The sequence below is a fragment of the Mobula hypostoma genome, chromosome 5 (genome assembly GCF_963921235.1).
Source record: "Mobula hypostoma chromosome 5, sMobHyp1.1, whole genome shotgun sequence".
Taxonomy (NCBI): domain Eukaryota; kingdom Metazoa; phylum Chordata; class Chondrichthyes; order Myliobatiformes; family Myliobatidae; genus Mobula; species Mobula hypostoma.
In genome coordinates, this window is record NC_086101.1 from 158,326,166 (window position 1) to 158,353,957 (window position 27,792).

General features: G+C 42.3%; 1 long non-coding RNA gene across 1 annotated transcript in view; it reads right to left on the reverse strand.

Annotated features, from left to right (window-relative positions):
* LOC134346323 (uncharacterized) overlaps positions 1-27,792 on the reverse strand; it is a 50,458-nt gene that overhangs the window by 14,692 nt on the left and 7,974 nt on the right. The window contains exon 2 of the long non-coding RNA XR_010017906.1: positions 4,314-4,432. This is a non-coding gene — a long non-coding RNA (uncharacterized LOC134346323). The remainder of the gene's footprint in view (positions 1-4,313; positions 4,433-27,792) is intronic.

Here is a 27,792-nt window from a genome sequence, read left to right on the forward strand (position 1 = left end):
ACTCTCCTCTCCTATCAGAATTTTTTCCTCTCCAGCCCTTTGTCTTTCCTTCCCATCTGGCTTCACCTATCTCCTTCCAGCTATCCTCCACTCCCTCCCTTCACCTTTTTACTCTGGCGTCTTCCCCCTTCCTTTCCAGTCCTGATGAAGGGCCTTTGTTTATTCATGTCTATACATGCTGCCCGACCTGCTGAGTTCCTCTAACATTTTGTGTGTGTTAGGTAGGGTGGCAAGTAAGGCCTGACTGGAATATTCTAATGGTGCTAACTGAGTGGAATGCCAAATTTCCTGATTTTTTTAAGGAGTTCCATAAAAGCTCCAGGTTTATCCTGTTGTTTTTCTGTGTGTATTTAATTATAAACAGCTATTTTCTATGTAATCATTGGTGATTTAATATTTCTTTTGTCCTATGTTCATGTCTAGTGTCTCTGGAGCAGGAACAGAGGCAGCCTCTCATCTACCTCAGAGGTTTCTTACAGTAAGGAAATTCTTTCACTGTGGAGGCCTGTATAAGAGGCTTATCAACCTTGTATTTCAAAAACAACATCAGTTCCCTTAACATCCCAAAAAACATCTTTCGACACATTAAGGGGCAATAATGACAACTGCTTTAATCAATGCCCCTAACAAATTCTCTGCTCTACCATGGCTTCTGATTACCCTTCTACTTTTAAACCTCAGGTTCTGTTGACTTCATTGTTACCAGATATTCAGGGTGAACTTTCATAGCTGCTGAAACTTTAGCAAATGAGCTGTGAAGTATCAGAAAACTAGGATAATAGAATCATGCAATTATTCTGGGTGACCACAGTCTTCTGTAAATCAGTGGGTCAAATTCCTTTCCCTAACCATGGTAATCCATTTCACTGTTTGTGGATTCAGCAAAGAATTCCTGCCTAATCCCACATCTCCTTCCTGTGTTGAATACTGTCATTTATCACCATTCATAATACACTTCCACCGGTTTCTTGTCCCAGCCTTATCATCCGCATTGAACCACAGTACTCAACATCTTTTGTCAGCTTGGTACTCTAGTTCCATGCTTTCCATCTGTCTGCTCTTTTTTCTTAAACAGCGCTGCCCCAGTTTTAGAATCATCTGCAAGCTTGACCACGTCTTGTCTGGCCCCACTCATAGTAAGTTTCACAGATAAAGGTCCCAGCAAGGAATGTTGCAGAATCCTGCTGGTTGCCCACCTTTATGAAAACACTGTTTATAAGCGTACTCTCTAGTTCCCCTCATGTGCCACCTTTCTGGGCTGTTCCCATAGTTTTCACCCGATCCTTTTCTTGTGATTATGTGAACCAAACAAGCTCTAATCAACGTTCTTCACTTTATTCAAATATAAAAGGTGACAGGAATTTTCTCTTTGGAAAAAACTGAATGTTATTACTGTATTCAAAATCCAAAGAATGATAAATGAGATGTTGTCCTCATTAACTTTTGAGCTAAATGCTGGGGTGTGGAGAGATATGCCAACGGATGCCATCTCTGACACCATAACTATAGAGTAATTGAATTATGCGGCATAGAAACAGGCCTTTCGGCCCAATTCATCGGTGCTGACCAAGGAGTGTATCTACACTAATTCTATTTGATTGTGTTTAACTCATATCTCTCTAAACCATTCCTATTTATGTAGCCGTCCAAATGCCTTTTAAATGCTGTAATTGCACCTGCTTCTACCACTCGCTTTGTCAGCTTGCTTCACATACCCTGTGTGAAAAACTTGCTCCTCAGGCCCTCTATAAATTTTTCCCTTCTCATCTTAAACCGATACCCTCCTGTTTTAGATTCCCCTACCCTCCTAATTCAACTTCTTTTCCTCCAGAGAAAGTAGTCTCAGCCCCTTCAGTTCCAGCAACATTCTTGTGAATCTTCTCTGTGCCCTCTCAAGCTAATCATATCCTTACGTAAATGAACATAATTCTGCACCGAGGTCCTGTTGTCTCAGCCAATAAGCTTAATGGAGCCCAATGCCTGCTGGCAATCTCTAGGCCCTAAAGCCTAGGGGAAGTATCTGGGAGGTTCAGCAATAAAAACAACAAGATGGAATAAAAGGGAAGATGTGTGACTGCTGGGAAAAAAGGCACCCTTTACTAAGGTAGAGGGGAAAAGTTCCTCTGGCCATCCATTGTGATATGGGACTACAAGAAATCTTGTATGTTCCAATGAACTTCCATTCTGGTATTTGCTCAGGCAGATCCCAACCATAGAAACACTACAATGTATTAATGGCCCAGCTTCCAAGCATCACCAAAATTAAATTCTTTATTAACACACATGAAATGTTGATCAGTCAGCATCAATGCAAATGAATAAACAAAAGGGCATCAACCTGAAACTTGGACTGTTTATTCATTTCCATAGATGCTGCCTGACCTAGAAACATAGAAAGCCTACAGCACAATACAGGCCCTTCAGCCCACAATGCTGTGCCAAGCATGTACTAACTTTAGAAATGACCTAGGGTTACAAATAGCCCTCTGTTTTTCTAAGCTCCATGTACTTATCCAGGAGTCTCTTAAAAGACCCTATAATTTCCTCCTCCACCACCGTTGCCAGCAGCCCATCCTATGCACTCACCACTCTCTGCGTAAAAAACTTACCCCTGACATCTCCTCTGTACCTACTTCCAAGCACCTTAAAACTATGCCTCCTTACTTTCTCAATAAACCTTGCATGGGGTACTTATCAAATGCCTTGCTGAAATCCATATAGAGTACATACATTGCTCTATCTTCATCAATGTGTTTAGTCACATCCTTAAAAAATTCAATCAGGCTCGTAAAGCACAACCTGACTCTGACTATTCCTAATCATATTATGCCCCTCCAAATGTTCATAAATCCTGCCTCTCAGGATCTTTTCCGTCAACTTACCAACCACTGAAGTAAGACTCACTGGGCTATCTCTACTCCCTTGTTTGAATAAGGGAACAACATCTGCAACCCTCAATCCTCTGGAACCCCTCCTGTCCCCATTGATGATGCAAAGATCATTGCCAGAGGCTCTGCAATCTTCTCTCTCACCTCCCATGGTAGTCTGGGGTACCTCTCATCCGGTCCCAGACACTTATCCAACTTGATGCTTTCCAAAAGCTCCAGCATATCCTCTTTCTTAATGTCTATATGCTCAAGCTTTTCAATCTGCTGTAAGTCATCCTTACAATCGCCAAGATCCTTTTCCTGAGTTCCTCCAGCATTTTGTGTGTGTTGTTCTGGATTTCCAGCATCTGCAGAATCGCTTGTGTTATATTCTTCATATTGCCCAAAGTATTCAAAAGATGAGGTATATGATCCTCTGTGAGATGGCCGTAGAGAGAACAGGAATTCTCCATCCACCCACGGCTAATAAGTTTCCTGATAAACTGTGAAATAGCAGCTGAATCTAAACACACGGACGCACTGGCCTTTAGCAGGAACAGTAGGTTCTGCACTATTTGGGTTTCCAAAGCAGAGGCAATTGTTTGAGGAACAGGTTTTTCACACAGAGGGTGACGGGTGTGTGAAGCAAGCTGACAAAGTGAGTGGTAGAGGCAGGTGCAGTTACAACATTTGAAGGACATTTCACAATTGAGGCATTCGGAAGGTCACAGGTCAGCGGTATGGCGGTCACTCTTCATGGCGTTCAATTCTGATGGGAGGATGTTTTTGAAATCTAACATTTATCTGACTATTGGACTGTAGGTTATTTTGCTCTCCTTCAGTTTTCTGTGTTTTCTTTCGTGTTGGCAACTGATGGACTGGAGTTTTTGTGAGAGGGAGGGGTTAGGGATTTGGGGTTTGATTGTTTTTTTTCTCTGTGTGGGTGATCTGTTAGTTCTTGTGCATGAGAGAGGGGTTGGGGGGGGTTGATGCTATTGTCCCTGTTCTTTTCTACAAGGAAGGGGGTTGGGGGGCTTGATGTTATTGTCACCTTCTGTTGCAAGGGAGGGGGTTGGGGGTTTGCTGTTACTGTCGTTCTTTTTTGTGTGGGCAATCTGTTAGTTTTAGTGGGGCGGGGTTTGGGGTTTGTGAGTTTTGTTTCTTTTTCCTTTTCACGTAGGGAGGGGTTAATGTTTTTTCTTTCAACTACCTCCGTGGTTGTTTTTGTGTATTTCATGGCTACCTGGAGAAGACGACTATCAGGGTTGTATTTTACATGCATATTTTGACAATAAAATTAACCTTTGTATCACTGGTATCAATAGGGATGCAGAAGGTCCAAAATAGTAATTATGTCCAACTCATTTTCTGACAGAAATACCAGATAGTAAATGAACAGAATGTGCAAAAGGCAAGGTAGAGGAGGATGAAAGAGAGAAAGATTACCTTTATTTGTCACATGTACATTGAAACACAGTGAAATGCGTCATTGCGTTAAATCAAATCAACGTTGATTGTGCTGGCACTGTAGAAGTGATGCGTTAACTGCTGGGCTACAGTCCTGCCTATGAGGAGAGTGAGAAAATAGATGAAGCAGAATTACAGGCTGGAAGGTTGATGCAGCACAAACACATTAATAACCGCTTCCAGTAATTCATTCAGTACTCGAGGTAATGAATCCCAGTGTTCAAGAAACAGCAGAGTACTTTTCCGTCGGCTGAATCTTAACTGTCACATTACATATACAGTAACTAATTATCTCTTTTACAAGAGCCACCCTCAGCAAAACTACCTGCACAAAGGTACAAGATATTTCTCATTTATTTTTCATATTTGCTTGTTCCACTTCTCCTTTCTGCCTTAAATAGGAATGGATCTTGTCAGAGCCAGCCTCCTGGTGTGATGGGGTTTCTCTCTCCGTTGCAGAATGCAACCTGCAGGTGTTCACTGGGAGGTGGTTGAAGGGCATGACATGAGCTGCCATGCCTGACATCACATTCAAATATCCAGCGGCTATTTCTGCACCATGAGACAAAAGGTAAGCACTAACTGCTTTTCGTTCCACAAATGCTGCCTAACCAACTTAATATTTTCAGCACTTCTGTTTTCATTTTAGAAACTCATTATTTAAGAAACCCTTAGATAGACACATGGATGATAGGAAAATGGGGGGGCATGTACGAGGTAAGGGTTAGATTAAGAACGTAAGATAGAGGAGCAGAATTAGGCCATTTGGCCCATCGTGTCTGCTCTGCCATTTCATTATGGCTGATCCATTTGCCTCTCAGCACCAATCTCTTGACTTCTCCCCGTAACCCCTCATGCCCTGACTGGTCAAGAGTCTATCAAACCTCTGCCTTAAAAATACCTAATGATTTGTCCTTCATAGCTGCCCGTGGCAACAAATTCCAAAGATTCACCACTCTCTGGTAAAGAAATTCCTCCTTATCTCCATTCCAAAAGGACGTCCCTCTATTCTGAGGCTGTATCCTCTGGGCTTAGACTCTCCCACCATAGGAAACATCCTCTCCACATCCACTCTATTGAGGCCTTTCAACATTCAATAGGTTCGAATTAGGTCATCGTTCATTCTTCTGAACTCCAGTGAGCAGAGGCCCAGAGTCACCAAACGCTCCTCATATGCTCTTTCAATCCCAGAATCATTTTCATCAACCTCCCTTGAACCCTCTCCAATGGCAGCTCATCCTTCCTCAGATAACAGGCCCAAAACTGCTCACAATATTACATCCTTGCTTTTAAATTTGGTTCCTTGTGAAATGAATGCTAACATCGCATTTGCTTTCCTAGCCACTGACGCAACGTGCAAATTAACCTTTAGATAAACCTGCATGAGGACTCCCAAGTCCCTTTGCACTTCTGATTTTTAAATTTTCTCTCCATTTAGAAAAGAGTCTACGCTTTTATTTTTTCTACCAAAGTGCATGACCACACACTTCCTGGCACTGATTCCAGCTTCTACACCTGTAGCCTCTCTGCTTCCTCAAAACTACCTGACCCTCCTCCTATCTTCATATCATCTGCAAATTTGGTCACCAACCCATCAAATCTGTCATCCAAATCATTGACATATAGTGTAAAAAAGAAGCAGTTCCAATACAGACCCCTGCGGAACACCACTAGTCACTGGCAGCCAACCAGAAGAGGCTCCCTTTATTCCCACCCTATGCCTCCTGCCAATCAGTCGACCCTCTGACCATGCTAGTATCTTTCCTGTAATACCATGGGCTCTCTTAATTGGTTAAGCAGCCTCATGTATTACACCTTGCCAAAGGCCTTCTGAACATCCAAGTACACAACGTCCACCGATATGCCTTTGACTATCCTGCATGTTATTTCTTAGAGTAGGTTAAGAGTTGGCACAACATTGTGGACCAAAGTGCCTGGTACTGTAATGCTGTAATGTTCTATGTCCTATGTTCAAATTTCTAGCATCCCCAGTTTTCTGAGTGTCAGTTACAGGAATGCCTCATCCCAGCACCCGGAGAAGACCTGAGCTGCCACGGGAGAACGTACAATCACTCAATGTTTCCCAGTCATCAAATGGCCCAGGTCATTTACAATGGATCTTTCAAATTATATTCCAGCATCTAGCTTACTCACAAATCCAAATTATTGAAATGGCCAGTTATAAATGACCTGATTCTGACATCTCCCAGTAAAATGGTTAAGGCACAAAATAAGGGCAACTGTTGTGTGATGGAGGTCTTTGTTAATGAGGGAGGGAAGAACATGTTAACAGAAGGGCTAGTAACCTGAAGCAGAATGTTGCCCACTGAGTGATGCTATGAGCCAGTTGTCTGAAGTAGATATAATCATTTGGATGTTCTCTGGAAGCTGAAGTTCTGTGTACCCATCATATATCAAGCTCATAGAGGTCTGAGTACTTTTCAATACAATCCACAGCTCTTGCCTGCAAAGCAGGACATGTGGGGCACTTGTTTTTCCCTCATCCCCACTCCCATCCCATTTTGACCAACCAGGTATTAGGCTTAGCCTGCACCTCATGGTATAAAATAGGGAGACATAATGTGTCTCCTCTGCACTCCCACTGTGCGTTAGGAACAGCATTTCACGAACATTTCAGGGTATGTGATATGCTCCAGGACAATCCTGAGTAACGAGACTTCATTTGATAATTGCCAAACTTCAGATTTGTTTTTAATTACTTCAGAAATTAATATTGTTTCCTTTGACTTGAGAAACCCTGTGGGACTTGAGGGAGAAAGCAGAGCAGGTTGGGATTTTGTTCACAGGAGTGTAGGAGAATGAGGGGTGATATTATAAAGGTGCATAAAATCATCAGGAGCATAGAAAAGGTGAACGGAAAGTCATTTTCCCAGAATTGGGACCAAGAATTAGAGGGCATAGGTTTAGGGTGAAAGGAAAAAGATTGAACAGGAACTTAGGGGCAACTTATTCCCACTCAGAGACTGGTCAGCAGATGAAACAAACTGCCAGAGGAGATGGTTGAGGCAGTTACATTAACAACATTTAAAACAGGGGTTCCCAACCTCTTCCGCACCATGGCGCAAAACCATTAAGCAAGGATTCTGTGGACCCCAAGTTGTGAACCCCTGATTTAAAGGGGGGGGGGGTTATATGGACAGGAAGCATTGAGAAGCGTATGAGTCAAAAATGGGCAAATGGGACTAGGTTAGATGGGAATCTTGATCAGCATCGACCAATTAGGCCAAGTGGCCTGTTTCCAACCTATATGACTCGAAGTGACCTGTTTTTTAGCTGTTACCATTATCTTGCATCTCATGGAGAATACTGTATGCCACCCAGAATCGAAGAAATGAAGCAGCCTCATCCATAGAATGGCATCTCCTCTAGTGCCCCAAGAATCACAGACCCACTTGAGTATATGATGTTAAGAATTCTTGTCAGACCCATTCACCTAGTCCCAAGTCATTAGCTCCTGTGAAACTGTGACAGCTATAGACTTACTAAAGCACAGGGCATTGGCCAAATCGTATCAGAAGTTTGAATTTGCAAGTAAAATTCAATTATCTAGTTTGTTGAGGTGGAATTGATTATTTTTAAGATCTTGTGCTTGGAATTGCAATCTCATTCATTAAGACTAACATATCTTGGTTTTGCATCTTCTTGGCACTGCAAGTAACATGCAGACCCGAAACTCGAGCTGCTTCAATGGGAATTGCGCTCGTTGTAGAACTGTTACTGATAACACAGTGGGACAGCTCCAGCCACCAAGGTTCCGTCCTGCCTGTGTGGATTTATCACGTTCTCCCTGTGAACACATAGGTGCTCTGGGTTCCTCTCACACCCCAAAAGAGTGTGGATTGGTGGTTAACTGGCCAGCGAAGCATGCACATGAGCGGTAGAACCTGTGAGATGGGAAGTGATGGGAATATGGAGAGGATAAATCCGTGCTGTGAGGGTGTATCTGCAGCCACCCTTCCCCACAATTTTCTGACTATCTTTAGAGTTGTAGAGGGTTGTAAACTTCGCCAGCTTCATGATGGACGCTAGTCTCATTATTATAATTTATAGTATATTTTATGTATTGCACTGTATTGCCGCCACAGAACAAATTTCACAACATACAGGAAAGAAGCAACACACGCAAAATGCTGCAGGAACTCAGTAGGCCAGGCAGCATCTATGGAAGAAAGTAAACAGTCAATGCTTCCGGCCGAGACCCTTCATCAGAAATGGAAAAAAGAGAGTGGAAGTCAGTGTAAAGAGATGGGGGAAGGAGAAGAAGTAGTACAAGGCAGTAGGTGATAGGTGAAACTGGGAGAGAGGGAGGGGTGAAGTAAAAAGCTGGGAAATCGATTGGTGATAGAGATACAGGGCTGGAGAAGGGACGATCTGATAGGAGAGGACAGAAGGCCATGGAAGAAAGAAAAGATGGGAGGAGCACCAGAGAAGTTGATGGGCATGTAAGGAGATAAGGTGAGAGAGGGAAATAGGAATGGGGAATGGTGAGGTGGGGGCAATAACTGGAAGTTCGAGAAATTGATGTTCATACATCAGGTTGGAGGCTATCCAGAAGGTGTTGCTCCTCCAACCTGAGTGTGGCAGTAAAGGAAGTCATGGACAGAAATGTTGGAATGGGAATGGGAAGTAGAATTGAAATGGGTGGCCACCAGGAGATCCCATTTTTTCTGGAGGACGGAGTGTAGGTGCTTGATGAAGCGGTCTCCCAATCTCCGTTGGGTCTTATCGATATACAAGAGGCCACATCAGGAACACTGGATACAGCAAGAGGCCACACTGGGAGCACTGGATACAGCAGAAGACCACAACAGGTGACATGCCACCTCACCTGGAAGGTCTGTTTGGAGCTCTGAATGGTAGTGAGGGAGGGGGTGTAGGGACAAATGTGGTACCTCAATGATAATAATTCTGATTCTAAGTTCTCTGCATTGACACTGGCTTAGACTATCCACTTGGCTTCATTTGAATCCTATGGGAAGGCACATATGTCTCACAAACTTCATACCCTGCTTAAGTTCAAAAGTTTAAAGTAAATTTACCATCAAAGTTCATATATGTCACCGTATACAACCCTGAGATTCATTTCCTTTCAGGCATAGTCAATAAATCTAATAACCATCAATGAATGACTGCACCAACTCGGACATTCAATCAATGTGCAAAAGACAACAAACTGTGCAAATACAAAATGAAAGAAATACTAATAAAAATAAATAACCATTAAATCGAGAACATGACATGAAGAGTCTTTGAAAGTGAGTTCATAGGTTGTGGGAACATGTCAATGATCAGGCAAATGCATTTATCCCCTTTGGTTCAGGAGCCTGATGGTTGTGGGTGAGCCTGAGGCAGCAGCGAGAAGAGAGAATGTCCTAGGTGGCAGAGGTCCCTGATGATGGTTGTTTCTTTCCTGTGACAATGTTTTGTGTAGGTGTGCTCAATGGCAGGGAGGGCCTTTCCCATGATGGACTGGACTGTATTCATCACTTATTGTATGATTTTACATTCAAGGGCATTGTTGTTTCCTTACGAGACAAGTATATATAAATAAATAGTGAACAATAAATGAATGATAAACAAGCTGTACATCCTCACTATATGAGCCCTAGGCTGTATTTATCCAATTTCAGAGGCTCTATTCCAGCCAAGAACAATGGAAACTCAGCGTTAGGCCAAAATGCAGAAAAATGAAGTGAAGATTCCACAGCTGTACCCAACAGATTTGCAGCTGAGTTACAGTGACCAAAAAGGCAAAGCAAATTTCAGATCAATCTCAAAATCACAATCACTGAAATTTTAAAAAATACAGCCAATCTAAATATATACGAACAGTATCAAAACTCCTTACTAAATATGTTCAATATTTTTTTAAAAGCTTCAGTCATCGTCAATAAAAGAAAATCAGATGTAATGCGAGTGTTTGAAAACTCACCTGATTTAAGCCATTTTCAAACATAGGAAACAGTATTTTTCTCCAATGGAATTTGTCACCTTCAATTTTCTCAGAACCACTGACATTTGAATTTTTGAATACTGTCAGTGATAGTTATTTTTAGACAAATATCCTTTTGGCAACTGAGCTCTACCACATTAGAATTAACAGATTGTTGCTTTGAACACATCCTTAGGCTAGGCAGATGCTTGTTATCTATCTTAAGGGCCAATTTTTGCATATAAATAAGGAAATATAACAGTGCCTTCAAACATTGCAGTGAAAATATTTGATTGGGAAGTATTGGAGCACTTCATGCACTGACACAGCAGTGTTTCATTTTTCTGTGTTGGGGAAGGTGGCAGATTCTGATAGCAACATCTTCTATCAGCACATACAATATAATTAAGCCACCCACACTTCTGTTGGTAAGAACTAATCGAATATACCACCTTAACAAGTGAGAATAAGCTCTTTGTATATGCTAATTTATTTTAACGAATGCTCTGGAGATACAACATGTTCTGATGGCAATAAAGATTGCAAAATGGAGGCAATGTAAATTCAAGTGGTGAGCATGGTTTCTGGGATGGATTTTGTTTTAATTTAGTAAAACAACTGCGAAATAACATGCTTCCTTTGTCATGAAGCATATACAGGTTACAGAAGGACGTATGCATGAACTATATGTTCTAAACAAAATCAATAAAGCTGCAAGATTTTAAAACGTGCACAATACTGTTAAAAGTAGATCGACAGACTCAGACAACAAACAAAATGGAATGCAATAAATAAAGTTCAAACCGTATCAGGGGAACCTTGTGGGATGAAGTAATCATTCATGGAGGATTGGAGAATCTCAATAGTTCTACCAGCACAAAAGCTGAACAGATCAATATTAGGGTACAGGGCTTTTATCAGTGAGAAAAGCCTTCAGAACATTTAAAGAAGATTTAAGGTGTTGTTCACAATACCCTTCTTGATAAACTTGTTACTCATAGTTTCATTAATCCAGATAAATTAAATCCTATCTCCACTTACAGCCTTTCCAATTCACCTTGAGTAAACTTGCTCACTAAACAATCCTTCCTATTTCAGTGAACAAAACACTAGGTACAAAACATTGATTATTGAAGGTCTACATAAAGGGGGAGCAATTAAAGGCACGGTAATCAAATAATGTTCCAATACTCTGCTCTTTGATTATTCAGCAATCCTAATGGTTCAGTATATGGCTCATTGGGTGTAGATTCCTATACTCCCTTTAACACACTTGGGCCTCTGTTCCTATACTCTCTTCAACACACTGGGACCCTGGTTTCAGGACTCCCTTTAAGACAACGCGTTCTTTCAACAAACTGGACCCTGGTTCTTGCACTGCTGTTAAGACAACCTGTCCCTTTAAAAATTGGTGCTCTTGTTTCAGTGCTCCCTTTAACATACCATGTCCCTGTTTCAAGCTTTCTCTTTAACATACTCAGTTCCTCGTTCCTGCATTTTCTTTAGCATATCTAATCCCTAGTTCCTGCATTCCCTTTAACACACTTGGTCCCTTGTTCCTGCACTCTCTTTAACATATCCAATCCTTGATTTGTGCATTTCCTCTAACATGATAGGTCCCTGACTTGTGTATTCCCTTTAACGTACTGGGTACCTGGTTCCTGCATTCCCTTTAACATACCAGGTCCCTGATTGGTGCATTCCCTGTAAAATACCGGGTCCCTGGTTTGTGCATTCCCTCTAACATGCCGGGTTCCTGGTTTGTGCATTCCCTTTGACATACTGGGTCCCTGGTTCTTTCCTTCTCTTTAACGAAGCAGGACCCTGGGGACCTAATTCCTGCACTCCCTTTAAACACAGAGAGTGTGGACTCTGTTGTCCTCAACACATCAGGGTCCCAGTTCTCGTGCCCTCTTTTAAGGAATAGGATCCAGATTCTTGTGCTCTCTTGAACACACAGGCTCCGGTTTCTGTGCTCCCTTTAACACACCAGAACCCCGATTCACATGTTTTTCTTTAATTCCCAAAGGCTCTGTTTTACCATGTTACCTTGAAACTCAGAAAATTTTGTTTCCCGCACTTTCTTGAAACACAACGGGACCCTGATTTCTGGACTCTCTTTAAGCTCACCAGGACACTTTTTCCCACATTCCCAGTAAACTTATCAGGTTGACTGGAAAAATTTATTGTACTACTATGTAACATCTTAAAAAATGAACAGTGTGTTGGAGTACTAATTGCAATTACAAGTAATAGACTAGAAAATCGACCAGACTGGCCCCACCAAGAATTCTGAGTAACAGAAAATTCCTGTACAAATTTTAAGACAATAGGGATCCTACCAAATCGAGTTGCTAAAGATCAAACTGTATACTGCGCTGCCAGGTTTCGAGAAGCAGCTCGATGCTCTTTAGGATGATCTCTTGTGTACGATCTCTAAGGTAAAGTATATGCAAATTAGTCAATCTGGTGTAATGCATGCTGGGATCTACTTGCTCTCCAGGGCTTGGATGTTTCCCTGACATCATAACAATCAGCAGGTTACCTAGAGTTTTAATTGGGGCTATACAGATCTTAGTGTTATCAACTCGAGCTATATGGAAAAAAAATAGAGAAAAAGAAAAGAGAAAAGCAAAAGACACAGACACACTTTGTCCACCATAGCCAACTGGATCTTCTGGTTGACTGCCATTTTAATTCCTGTCCTCATCTCCACACCAACATGTCTGTCCTCTATCAGGATGAGGCCAAGACCAAACAAAAGGAACCGTACCTCCTATTCCACTTGGACAGTCAACAATGCAATGGTGTGAATATTGAATTCTCTAATATCAGGAAAACTGCACCCCATTTATCTCTTTTTTATCTCCTGCACTCACCCCCCCCATCACCTAGTTCTTTCCCCTCATCTACCAACTCCCCTTCCACAAAGTCCTTTCCCTCTCACCATTCCCATCTTCCCTACCCCTCTCCATTATTTGCTTCCATGCCCACCTTCCCTTCCTATCAGGTTCCATCATCTACAGCCCCTTGTTACATAGAAAACATACAGTACGATACAGGCCCTTTGGCCCACAAAGCTGTGCTCAACATGTCCCTACCTTAGAACTACCTAGGCTTTACCCATAGCCCTCTATTTTTCTAAGCTCCATGTAGCCGTCAAGCAGTCTCTTAAAAGACCCTATCATTCCCTCCATCTATCACCTCCCTGCTTCCACTCTCTGTTCCTCCATCTGCGCATTGCCTTGCCCCACTTATTGCTTGCCAATTCTTGATCCTGGATATCTTTAAGTCCAGATGAAGGGACTCGACCTGAAATATCAACTGTTCATTTCCTGTCACTAATGCTGCCAGGCCCATTGACTTCCTTCAGTATCTTACTGAAGGGACTCATGCTGTCTTGGATAGGTTGGGTGAAGTGGCCAATGGAATACAGTGTCAGGATGAGTGGGTTGTGCACTTTGGTAGGAAGAATTTCTAAATGGGGAGAAAATTCAGAAGTCAGAGATAAAGCAGGATTTCAGAGTAATTTTGGGTTCTACGCCTCAGGATGGATGTGCTAGCCTTGGAGACGGTCCAAAGCAGGTTCATAAAATTGAACTCAGGAATGAACACATGAGGAATGTTTGATGTCTCTGGGCATGTACTCGATGCAGTTCAAAAAAATGAGGGAGGATCTCATTGAAAAGTACGGATACTCAAAGGCCTGGATAGAGTGGACATGGAAAAGCAGTTTATAAAGGAACTGAATATTTTTGGAACCAGGACACTGTCCTGAGGAACTTCTGAAGTAATATCTAAAACTGATATTACTTCAGCAGGCTCAGGAAGAGCTTCTTCCCTGGGGCTGTGACCCTTCTGAACCTCACATCATAGTGCCAAGCAGTATTGCACCCATATTGGACTATCTCAGTACTTTTATATTTGCGTGCTGTAGCACTTACTTTTTATTCGCAGTTATGTTGTAAATAATACTATTCTTTTGCACTTCTGGTCAGATGCTAATTGCATTTCATTGGCTTTGTATCTGTACTCGGCACAATGACAATAAAGTTGAATCTAATCTAATCTAAAACTGGAATTATTTATGTCCAGAAATTGAAACCGTCTTCCTTTGTATGGGGTATGACATTAGCACTTGACTTCAGTTTTCTCAGTGAGTTCTGATACCATGTAAAATGCTGTTATCAAAAGAGGTGGGACCAGGGGCACAAGGCACAGGCAGCAGGTAGGGTACTGACATCTTGTTCTGGGCACAGGTGGGGGAGGCAGAGACAGACAGGAAGTCATGGACATTTTGGGACATAGACAGCCACCAAAATTATCTCTTTATAAATGCCAGGGTGTATTGAATCCTTGGGTGGCCAACCAGATGGGAAGAGTGACCTCACTCCAGCACTCTGAGATGCACAGCGACAGAGACAAACAGCCGGTTGGGAGGTCCCCCACCTAGGCCTGGGTCTGACTATTGGGCAGCCTTGACATCTACTTCTATTCCCCAAATCACTGCAGCAGCTCTGCATGTGTGGGGAACGATGGGCTGTGGAGTGGCGTTGTCTTCTGAGGTGTCAACCTAGTGGGAGGGAGAATCAGCCTTGGTGTTCTTGTTGCCAGGACGGCAGGTAAGGGTAGAATTAATCCAGGCGATGAAGAGAGTCCAACGTCCTTGATGGGAGTTGAGTCTCTTAGTGTCACGAAAGTAGAAGTTTTTGTGATCTGTCGATATCAGAAAGGGGTGCTCTGCTCCCTCCAGCAAGTGTCACCATGCCTCCAGGGCCCCCTTGACAGTCAGCAGTTTTCAGTTCCCAACAACATTGCTACATTCTCCAAGAGTCAAGTGATGTGAAAGAAAAGCACAGGGGCAGCAGGTTATCTACTGAAGAGTGTTGGGAGAGTACAGCTCCAATGCCAACATCGATGAACAGATGGTTAGGGTCTGGATGGTGCAGCTCTGGGGCAGTGGTGAAGTGTTGCTTTAGCTCTGAGAGTGCTTGGTCTGCTTCACTTGTCTAATGGAACCCTGCAGACGGTTTCATGGTGAGGACATTTATGGGAGCCATAATGGAACTGAAGTTTCTGATGAAGCGGTGATAAAAGTTCTCAAACCCAATGAAGCGCCTCATTTGTTTGACTATAGATGGTTTGGGCCACTTTGTGACTGCCTGAACTTTACATTAGTCCATTTGAACAATGGAAGAGGTGGGGATGTGGCCCAAGAATGACAGCTGCTGTTCGTGGAACTCGTACTTCTTGAACTTAGCATAAAGTTTATTCTTGAGGAGCTATCTGAAAACTTTCCAGACCTGCTGGGTGTGGTCCTGGTGAGAGCAGGAATAGATAAGAATATCGTCCAAATAGACAAAAACAATAGATTCAACATGTCTTAGTGCATTGATCAGGGTCCAAAAAACAACAGGGGTGTTGGCCAGACCAAATGGCATCACAAGGTACTTATAATGGCCAGTGGAACTGTTGAATGCTGTCTTCCACTTGTCCCCTTCTCGGATCCGAATCAGGTTGTAAGCATTGCACAGATTTATCTTAGAGAATTTGGCAAGCAGGGGAAGAGGGTAGCAGTTCTTCGCTGTGATGTTGTTGAGGGGCCGGTAATCAATGCAGGAACAGAGTGTCATCATTCATACTCACAAAAAAGAAGCCCAGCCCTACTGGTAAGCTAGACCATCCAGAGCCTTGATATCAATATTCTCTCTCAATTGTTGAGTGGAAATTCCTCATCTTTGAACCAGAAAGATATCCAAGAGATTCACAGCTGTCCTGGAGTCAGTAAGTGCCTGAAGCACATGGGTCTGGGACTCCAGCGGCGGGGAAGCTGGGAGTATTATTTGATTAGGGGAAGATGCTTGCAGATAGATTCACCCATTAGAATTCTCCTTCTTACTGAGGATTCTTCTCTGCTACTGGGTGCTTGGAAGCAGAGGTGTCCTGAAAAGCCACAGTAGAGGCAGCAGCCTGTTCTTCTAAGGCAATCTTGTTCCTCTTGAGATAGGTGCAAGCTCCGCACCTTCATGGGTTCCTCTGCGGACTGTATGCTGGGTGATGAGAGAGGGAGTGAAGATAGGTGGCAACCTGAGGCTCGGGCATTCTCTCTCTGCCTGGTTGGCTATTTAAATGGCCAGATTTATCAGGTCATCCAAGCTGTCCTGTTCATCACGCACTCTGATCTCATGCCAGCCCTTTGTGCACAGGCCACCCTGAGAAGCAGTGATGAGAGATTGCTCGTTCCACCTCATCTCAACCAAAAGAGCACAGAACTTTACTACATAGTCTCTGACAGACCCTCTCCCTTGGTGCAAGTCCAGGAGTTGGTGGGAAGCCTCCTGACCCTGTACTGGATGACCAAGCACTCTCTTAAACTTGACTACAAATTGCTGGAAAGATTGGGCCGCAAGAGAACCTTGTCCTCAATGGGCACTAAACAGGCTTCGTGAGGGTCCGTCTAAGTGTCTGAGATTCACCACGTATGCCAGTTTACATGCATCATCACTGAACTGACCAGGCCGGGCTTGGAAAGTTAGCTCACACTGGGTAATAAAGTTCCTGCAGCCATTGGGCTGACAGAAGTATCTGCCTGGTGGAGAAATACTCGATTCAGGTCCAGAAGCAGCCAAGGCAATTGGGGCATTAGGGGCTGAGGCTGATGAGACTACAATAGAGGCGGATGGGGGAGGTGCCGGTGCTGGAAGTGGGGCTGTCCTGGCATTGGACTGCTGAAAATTGGTAGTGAGAGTTGTATGGCTGCCACCTGATTCTGGCTGTCAGTTCTGAGTTGCTGAAAGATTGTTGCAAGTGTGGACATCTGTTTTTCCATCTTGGGCTGGTCTTAACCACTTGAGAGTAGTTATCGCATTGCGAAAGTCACTTCTCCCTACCCAGCCTCCACTGCTCTTAACTTCTCTACCACCTAACCAACAACATTCGGGGCCGATTTCAGCTGTTGTCTCTCCGCTGGGTCCATTTTGATTATCTAATCTTGCTTACAGGAGTTCAGTGATGTCCCAAGTGCAGAGGGAGAGCCACAGACACGGAATGAACAGTTTGCTGTGTTTTAGTAAAAACTGTACGGAACAAAGGAAAATAATAAACACTAGACTACTAATTAGACACTAACAGCATCACTGCAGCTCAAAAGCAATAAACTAGAGCTAAATTAATACCAGTCCTTTAACAATATCTATCTAAATCACTAGTCTTCTTTCCCAGAATGTTAACTAAGGTAAATAAGGAGCACCATCGTCACAGTGCTTCAATCAAGACTTGACAAGATTGAAACAAAACGACAAATGACAAAGAAACCTTAATTGGCTGGAATGTGTGCATCCTCATGTGTGTAATTGCCATCTTCTTTCAGCTGCCTGCCGCGAGAGCACCCAGACACCTTCGCAGTATCTGCTGTTGTGACAAATTGTGTTCTTCTTTGTAATCGCAGAACCAAAGTATGTACCAAATCTTTATTCAGTGTGTTGTAGTGATGCAAGTAAGTATTTCAGGTCGGAAAAGAAAGTTAGGGCTGTGGTGAAAGCAGGAGAGTTGTGCTAATTAGTCAGTTCTTTCAAGTTCAGAGGGATCTCAGTATTCTCAGGCGTAAGTCACAAACAGTTTGCAGACAGGTCCAGCAAGCAGTTAAGAAGACAAAGGGCATGTTGGTCTTCAGTGTGAAGGGTAAGGAGTTTAGGAATAGGGAGATTTTTTTGCAGACTGACGGCGAGGCCACACCTTGAATACGGTTCTCAGTTTTGATTCTCTTACCTCAAAAGGATAGACCAGCATTGTTGGCAGTAGTTCCTGGGATGAGGCTATCATGACAGGCTATCAAATTTGGGTCTGTATTCCTTGGGAATATAGAAGAATGAGGAGTGATCTTATTCAAACATATAAGATCGTAAAGGAGATTGACAAAGTAGATGTTGAGATATTTTTGCTCGTGGGAGAATCATGATCGAGTGGATAAGCTACAAAATAAGGGACCAGTCAGTTAAGAGAGGTGTGCAACAATGTCTTCTCTCAGAGGACAGTGAATTCTCTGCTTTAGAAGGTAGTGGAGATCAGAGCATTTTTGAGGTGGGGATAGATAAGTATCTGAAATATGGGAGAATTAAAGGATAAAGGGAACTGGCACAAAAGAGGAGTTGAGGCTAACATAGATCCGCCATGATCATAATGGATAGTGGGGCAGGCTTGGGCAGGGGGCTGCTAGTGGCCTACTCCAGCTCTTCATAGAGTGGATAGCCAGCACCTATCAACTCTATGGGTGGGAATGGCGAATATGAGAGGGCATAATTTTAAGGCAATTGGAGGAAAGTACAGGGGAAGTATCAGAGGTAGGTTTTTTACACAGAGACTGGTAAGTGTGTAGAATGCACTGCTGGGTTGGTGGTGGAGGCAGATACATTGGGGATGTTTAAAAGACTCTTAAATAGGTACATGAATGAAAGAAAGATGGAGGGCTTTGCAGGAGGGAAGAGTTAGATTGATCTTGGAGTAGGTTAAAAGGTTTGGCACAACGTAATGGGGCGAAGGGCCTGTACTGTGATGTGCTGTTCTACGTTCTATGTACAACTAATTCTGGTTAATTGGGACATATCAGAACCAGTACATTTTGGCCCAATTAAGCGGCTGCCCAAATTATCTGGTTAAAAAGGTAGAAAAAACAAACTACTGTTTGAATAGCAAATTAAGTATTTAAATGAAATGCAGAACAATTTAGAACACTACCAATATTATTGCAGTACTATGTAACTGTATTAGTTCGTAATGTCTACCGATGGAGGAATTCGAGTGTATGCTGCCACAGCACTTGACGAGCAAATTATCCCTTCTTGGACCCTTGCAGCATCGAGGTTTAACACTTTTCCCAATAAACAACAATTTCTTTTTATCAGTTCCTGATATATTTGAACAACGGAACACAGTTATGCAACCATTGCTTTCTTGGAACTTGATGGTTTTGTGTGCTTGTAGCACAGGGAACCATCCAGCATGGCATGATAAAAAGAGGCCTATTTCATAGGCATTATAGATATCAACTGCACAAAATTTTTGAAGGAAGTTCAGGAGTTTTGTAGATTTCCATGTTTCTGCATTTTTAGCATCAGCACTACCTTTTTCACCGTGTGCTTTCTTGAATTTATTCTGGTGCTTACATTTCCATCTAGTCAACCCACCATCTGTTGCCTTAAAGTCTTCATGACCCAGCTTCCTAGCTAGCTCCCCTGACTTGTCTTTTAATATTGGTCCACTGACATGTACGTATCATCCGGTTACAATGGAAATCATTGATTGAGGGCCTCTTCAACATCTAGATCCTTACCTTCACACTTCCGTTTTTGGGATGTTCCCTGTTGTCCCTCACATAATGCCCATTCTTCTTGCAGTCTATCTTGCTGATGAACCAAGCGTGCAATTGTAGATTTCGGCACTCCAGTTAACTCTGGCAATGATGTTAGGCAGATGGTTTTTAATTTGGTCCAGTGGGTATTTCATTTTGGCCAGTGTTAAATCTTTTTGTGGCAAGGGTCTCAAAAACATTTTAAAAGTCAAAATTTTTTTTTAAATTATCAAAAATCGCTGCTTTTTGAATTGGCACCTGTAAGCCAAAATAGATAACGTAACACGAAAGCACACATCTGAAGCAACTGTGTAGAGTCCACAGTGTAGAGTCTAACAGCCACACAAGTGCAGTAACTGACTGATGCATAGAGTCCCAAATAAATTAAGGGAATCCCAGCTATTTTCTTGATCTGTTTTTGTTCTTTAAGAGTTGTCCCAAATAAGCAGCTGCCTCAGTTAACTGATCGCCCAATTAACTTGAATCCACTGTACTTTCTTGTGTTGCTATCTGTTCAAATAGTTGGTACTTACATGATGAGCTAAATGCCCTCTGTCAGTGCTGATGATTTAATTCTCTTTCTTTCTTGCAGCTTATCTCCCACAACCTTCCCATTAGAACAGAGATAATCTTCAGAACTAAAGGAAGCCTGTTCAACCAATAGCAACTAACTGAACCTCAGTAGTCAAGCTGCAACGTGCAGAGGACTCTTGCAGGTTTACACTTTTGGAGGCTGAACTGCTAAGACGGCAACTTGTTCACTGAAGGTTGCGAGAGGACGGTCATTGCACGTGACACCTCCACAATCAAGGTCCTCTGTTGGCTTGATCTTGCTGAACCTTGCTGCCCCCAAAACAGTAAAGTTTTATGATGAGATTCTGCAAAACTTGGCCCACTTTCAATATCTCAGGTCACCTCTCAAGACATCACTGATCTAAATCTCACTGCCTACAATATATCAACACAGCTTTTGGTAGATTGAGGGAAATAGTAATTGAAGATTATGATATCAGACCTGGCATATTGCATCTGGCGGCGGTGATCCCTCTCCCGCTCAAAGCTTCTAAGACATGAACTGCCTGCAGCAGAAACCTCAAGGCAGTGGAAAAATATCTCCACTGTTTCTTCTAAATTCATTGAAGAATAAACAAACTACGGTCAGCCTCTTCTCCAAGATCAAATCCTCATCATTAAGACCCTGATTAGCCTCAGCTGGTTAGCTATGTTGGGTAGGGCATCTGGATACGACACATCTGGATAGCAGTAACAGGATTGTCCGAGTCAGCATGGATTTACGAAGGGGAAATCGTGCTTGACTAATCTTCTGGAATTTTTTGAGGATGTAACTATGAAAATGGACAAGGGAGAGCCAGTGGATGTAGTGTACCTGGACTTTCAGAAAGCCTTTGATAAAGTCCCACATAGGAGATTAGTGGTCAAAATTAGGGCACATGGTATTGGGGCAGGGTACTGACATGGATTGAAAATTGGCTGGCTGACAGAAAATAAAGAGTAGCGATTAATGGGTCTCTTTCGGAATGGCAAGTGGTGACCAGTGGGGTACCGTAGGGTTCAGTGCTGAGACCGCAGCTGTTTACAATATATATTAATGATTTAGATGAGGGAATTAAAAGTAACATTGGCAAATTTGCTGATGACACAAAGCTGGGTGGCAGTGTGAAATGTGAGGAGGATGTTATGAGAATGCAGGGTGACTTGGACAGGCTGGGTGAGTGGGCAGATGCATGGCAGATGCTGTTTAATGTGAATAAATGTGAGGTTATCCACTTTGGTGGTAAGAACGGGAAGGCAGATTGTTATCCAAATAGAGTCAAGTTAGGAACAGGGGAAGCACAACGAGATCTAGGTGTTCTTGTACATCAGTCACTGAAAGCAAGCATGCAAGTACAGCAGGCAGTGAAGAAAGCTAATGGCATGCTGGCCTTCATAACAAGAGGAATTGAGTATAAGAGCAAAGAGGTCCTTCTGCAGCTATACTGGGGCCCTGGTGAGACCATAGCTGGAGTACTATGTGCAGTTTTGGTCTCCAAATTTGAGGAAGGACATTCTTGCTATTGAGGGAGTGCAGTGTAGGTTCACAAGGTTAATTCCCGGGATGGTGGGACTGTCATATATCGAAAGATTGGAGCGACTGGGCTTGTATACTCTGGAATTTAGAAGGCTGAGAGGGGATCTTATTGAAACATATAAGATTATTAAGGGATTGGACACGCTGGAGGGAGGAAGCATGTTCCCGCTGATAGGTGAGTCCAGAACCAGAGGCACAGTTTAAGAATAAAGGTATGCCATTTAGAACGGAGTTGAGGAAATACTTTTTCACCCAGAGAGTGGTGGATATATGGAATGCTCTGCCCCAGAAGGCTGTGGAGGCCAAGTCTCTGGATGCTTTCAAGAAAGAGATGGATAGAACTCTTAAAGATAGCGGAATCAAAGGTTAAGGGGATAAGGCAGGAACTGGATACTGATTGTGGATGATCAGCCATGATCACAGTGAATGCCGGTGCTGGTTCGAAGGGCCGAATGGACTACTCCTGCACCTATTGTCTATTGGCACATCGTATGCATTCACAACACCAGTGTTTAGAAATGTACTCTCTATTCTAAGCTCTGTCATGGGAAAATATTAACAGGCAAGCAGAAGAAAAGATTCAAGGACGTGCTCAAAAACTCCTCTGAGGAAATGCAATATTCCTTCATCTCCTGGGAATTTTTGGCCCATGTCTGCTCATTTAGGGAAGGAGATGGCATTGAGAAACCGCATGCCATGCATGGGAAATCTGTGTGTAAGCAGCAGAAGATCAGACCTCCTCACATTCAACCCACCCAGCACCATGTCCATCTAATGATGAGGCTATGGTCCACGCACTGCCCTCATCAGCTACCTCTGAACCCACAAAACCGAGTGAAAGCAAGTCATCCTCAATCCTGAGGGCCTGCATCAGAAAAAGAAGTGGGATCATCCCACGCTCCTGCATATTGACAACAGTGTTTTTGCAATATCTAAATACAGTTTCTTGAAGCTGTGAATGTATTACAGCATTTGTAATATATGGACATTAGCAACGCTCTTCACCAAGTTCCACTTGGGAGGCTTAGATCACCTGGGATGTCATTCAGAATGAAGTGGTCAACTGGAATCAACATTGGCTTTGCAAGGATCAGTGCTGGGTCCGTTTTTGTTTATCAGCTACTGTATATTAAAGACTTAGATGATAATGTCGCAAACTGGATCATCAAATTTGTGGATGACACCAATATTAGACGCATGGCGGACAGTGAGGAAGGCTATCAAAGCTTGCAAAGTGATCTGGACCAGCTGGAAAAATGGCAGATGGAACTTAATGCAGACAAGTGTGAGGTGTTGCAATTTGTCAGGACAAACCTTTGTAAGACTTACACAGTGAATGGTTTGGCTCTGAGGTATGCAGTAGAACAAAGGGACCTGGGAATACAGATCAACAGTCCCTTGAAAGTGGCATCACAGGTAGATAGGATACAAAGAGAACTTTTGGCACATTGGCCTTCATAAATCAGGGCATTGAATACTGGAGTACAGATGTTATATTCGACGTTGCTGAGGCCGGATTTGGAGTATTACATACAGTTCTGGTCACCTACCCACAGGAAAGAACTCAATAAACTGAAAAGGCCATAAGGCCATAAGATATAGGAGCAGAAATGGGCCATTTGGCCCATTGAGTCTGTTTTGCCATTTTATCATAGCTGATTCAATTCTCCTCTCAGCCCCAATCTCTTGCCTTCTCCCCGTATCCCTTCATGCCCTGACCAATCAAGGATCTATCAACCTCTGCCTTAACTACACATAAAGACTTGGGCTCCACAGGTGCCTGTGGCAAAGAATTCCACAGATTCACTACCCTCCAGCTAAAGAAATTTCTCCTCACCTCCATTCTAAAAGGATGCCCCTCTGTTCTGAGGCTGTGTCCTTTGGTCTTAGGCTGCACCACCATAGGAAGAATCCTCACTTCTGTTTCGGGGGGGTCTGTATACAACTCCCAGCAAAGTCTTTTTATGCTTGCAGTTCCTATCCCTAATGACTCAACACCTTCCACCACTATGTCACCTCTTTCTAATGATTTAAGTTCATTGTTTTACTAACAGAGCCACACCACCCATTCTGCCTTCCTGCCCATCCTTTCAATACAATGTGTATCCTTGGACATTAAGCTCTCAGCTATAATCTCCCTGCCACAATTCTGTGATATCAATAACATCATGGCTACCAATCTACAACTGTGCTCTTTTCTCTGAAAAGAGTGCAGAGAAAAGTTACACGGATGTTGTCAGCTGTCAAGGACCTGATTTACAGATGCAGACTGAATAGGTTTGGACTTGATTCCCCGGAACACAGGAGAATAAGGGGTGATTTGATTGAGGTATACAAAATTATGAGGGCCACAGAAACGGTGAATGTTTGGGCAACCTCCCCTCAGGTTGGGTGAGAATAGAACTAGAGGTCATAGATATTCAAGAGGAATTGTGGGGGGGGGGGGTAACTTCTTCTCTTAGAGGGCATTGCAAGCGTGGAACGAGCTGCAGTGGAAGTGGCAGATGCAGGTTCAATTGTAACATTAGAGAGAAGTTTGGATATCTACATGAACGAAAAGGTATGAAAGGCAGTGGTCCAGCTACAGGTTGACAGGACTAGGCACAGACCATGCTAGCATGGACTAGATGGGCTGAAGGGCTCAGTTTTGTCCTGTAGTGTTCTATGACTAAATATAGTTTTAATCATTTTTATTTGTTCTGCTCTGTTCCCTCACTGAAGTAGTAGTGAACAAGTGACGATTATTGGCTTCTTGTTGCAAGCTGAGAATCAGTTTAGCTGGAAATTCTCTGGAGGTGAAAGCTGGTATTTTTTTCCCTTGTATCTCCAATTTCAACATGTGCTTTTCAATCCAAATTCATATGTAGCTTTCACCATTCATCCTTCACAGCTCAAAGCGTGGGGTAAAAGTCCATCTGTTTCTGGAATGCCCTGCCACACAGAGTACATATTATCTACTGCCACATGCTTTAATATGTTCAAGTGAACTGGAATGATATCTGCAATTATAAATATGAAAAATAAACAGTACGTATTGGAAATAATGTGCTGGCAGATTGTGTGACAAATAGAAATCATTACAAACATTTTGTTACATCATCATCAACTTTGCTACGTGATGCCTCAATACTTAAGAGAACACTTACTATTTTTAAGTGCTACATTCCAATCATTATTTTATTAAATGCTTTCTATTACACCAGCCCTGTAGTCATATTTTGGAACATAAATGTACAGTGTCTTAACTTGCTCATCTCAATTTCCCTTTTTTTTCTGCAGGAGATGTTAATCCATTTAGAATAAATGAATTATTTCAAACAAATATTTTATGAAGTGATCTGCATACTATATATTCCTTAACTTCAAAACTGTTTAAAATAAAACATATGGATACATCCTCACGTTTCCAATGTTTATATTTGAGATGTTCAAGAACATTGATTCCATTCGTAACCAGACCTTTGTGAAGGCTAATCATTTCAGCCTCCGTTACTTCTGCTGAAAGCCTACTTGATGCATTTATCACTCCATGGAAATAATTGGATTGCTCTAATCCCTAGTGCCATTTACATCTACACAACTTACACTTCTGAACATTTGAAACACTAATGGACAATTGGTATATTGTATAAAGTTAATCTATCCATTCCTTCTAAAGAAAATTCCTTTTGATACTGATTGATTTATTTTTGAATAGGAGCCAAATATTTCAGAGAAAAGCATGGTATTTTGATTCTGTGCGAGCAAGCATAACTACAGGGAAGGCATTTAGATTTATTGTCCAAAAATTTCAAAAGTGTATGACCATATTACTACATATTTTAACCATATCTGGAGTTTATTGTTTCTAAATTCCATGACAATATAGTAAGATTTGACTATCTTAGTTGAAACTACCATCTATTGCTAGGCATAAAACATCTGTTTCATTAACCAGACTGCACACAGATCTCTTTTCTTTTGCCTGGATACTGCAGAGAAATGTATTAAATATACATTTTAGAAAATCACAGTGTAGAGCTGTAAGGACAAATGTATTGATGTAATTGCCAGGCAGGCTGCAGCTGCAGATCACCAGATGTATTTAACCCTATTGATTCTTTACCAGCTTTGTTTTCAGGTGTCTTTTTCTATGATCAAATTCACCTTGTAAAATGACCTTTTATGTGTGTTGCTTGAAATTCCAGCATCTGCAGATTTCCTCATGTTTGCTTTTCTAAAATGACCTGTTCACCCTACTACAATGTTTGCTGTGCAAGTCATCAGTATAGGCTGGCTATTTACTTATATATTAATGAATATACCATACACTCATTTACCATGATGCCAATAATCCTAGTGAAAAGTTTTATATTAGGCTGGGTATATAGTGTTGCATTTTCTTGGATAGCTTGCTCATATTAGTAATGGTCAACTATTAAATTGCCATGAGTTTCATACATTTCTCAAACATTGGCTAGATTCCAGATTCAGTCAGTTTTTGCTTAAAAACCTAAATGCAAGAGGACATCAGCCGAGAAAGTACTATTTTTCGGAGACAAAACCATCAAAACTTTCTAATGCCTGAAGGGAATATAATAAATCCTGCATAATAGCAAATATCATTGCTCAGCTGACCTCCTAGATTTAGCTGTGGGGCACTGGGGCCCCGTCTTACACTACACAGTATGTTGCCCAAAATATATTTCGTTCTCATTTATTTTGTTAATTCTCATATCAGAAGAATGGGCAGGCCTCTATATTAAGTAACTTGTCCTGTCCAAGAGATGTGAACACCTTTTACTCATGACAGTGCTTAATTTTCCCATTTGCCCTTGATAATGGGAGATAAGGAGAGGGTGCTGAGGAGATTCACCAAGATAGAACATAGCAAGTACAACATAGGAACAGACCCTTTGATTCACAATGTCAGCGCTGATGACTATGCCAATTTAAGATAATCCCATCTGCCTGCATTTGGTCGATATTCTTCCAACCCCTGCCTGTTCCTCTGCTGGGCTAAATTCCACATGTACGAGGTCTTTCTTTTTTGTTTGTTAAATTTAAATGGCTTCTTTATTATGTTATACTGGGGAATGATTTTTTGTTATGTTAAATGCTGAGAAAGTCTCCAGCTCGACATTTGCTTGGGTTAATACAGACAACAGGGTGCTATTAGCCAATGGGTGTTCATGTATCGTTTTTTTCGGATGATACTGCTGTATCATATGACTGGGGACGGAGTTTTGGCGGGGAGTCGGAGGAGAGACGGGGAGGACGGTGGACGTGTGGAAAGGCTCCGGTCGATCACTTCGGGTGGTACCAAGCCGTGAGTCAACAGGATCCGGGTGGTCGTCAGGAATCGATTGAGCTCCAACGGTTGTGCACGAAGAACTCAGACTTTGATAAATCTGGCGCCTCTTTTTTTTCCCTTACTTTCCTTTCTGTATCGAATTTATATTAATTTCATAGACTTAGTAATATCTATAAAGTGTACTTGGTAAAACATACTGGGTGTGTTGGCGAATGATTGACGTTTGGGATTGATTTGGGCAGCAGTGGTGCAGCAACCGACTCCGTGGGAAGTGTTGAGGTAGGTGCTGGGTGGGATTTCCCCTAGACATATACGAGCCAATATAACTGAGCGTTACACACATAATCCACCTTCCATTACCTCCTCTGGCACCTCACCTATGATTCTACGTGTAAAATAAATGCCTGATAAACCTATTTAAACATAACCCGCCTGCTTAAATCTATACTGTATTACATTTGACATTCACACCCTGATAAAAAGACCTCTTCTTATACATCTAGTGGCCACTTTATTAAGTATACCTGCTTGTTAACACAAATATCTAATCAGCCAATCATGTAGAAGCAACTAATTGCGTAAAAGCATGCATACATGGTCAAGAGGTTCAGTTACTCAGACCAAACATCAGAATGGGGAAGAAATGTGACCCAAATGACTTTGACCATTGGTGTATCCCCAAGTGCACCACCTCACAGTTTTCCAATTAAACTTAATCTGTCATTTCTCTGTCTGAATTTGGAGGACTTTGGAGTCTTTGGAAGACTTCAGTTATGG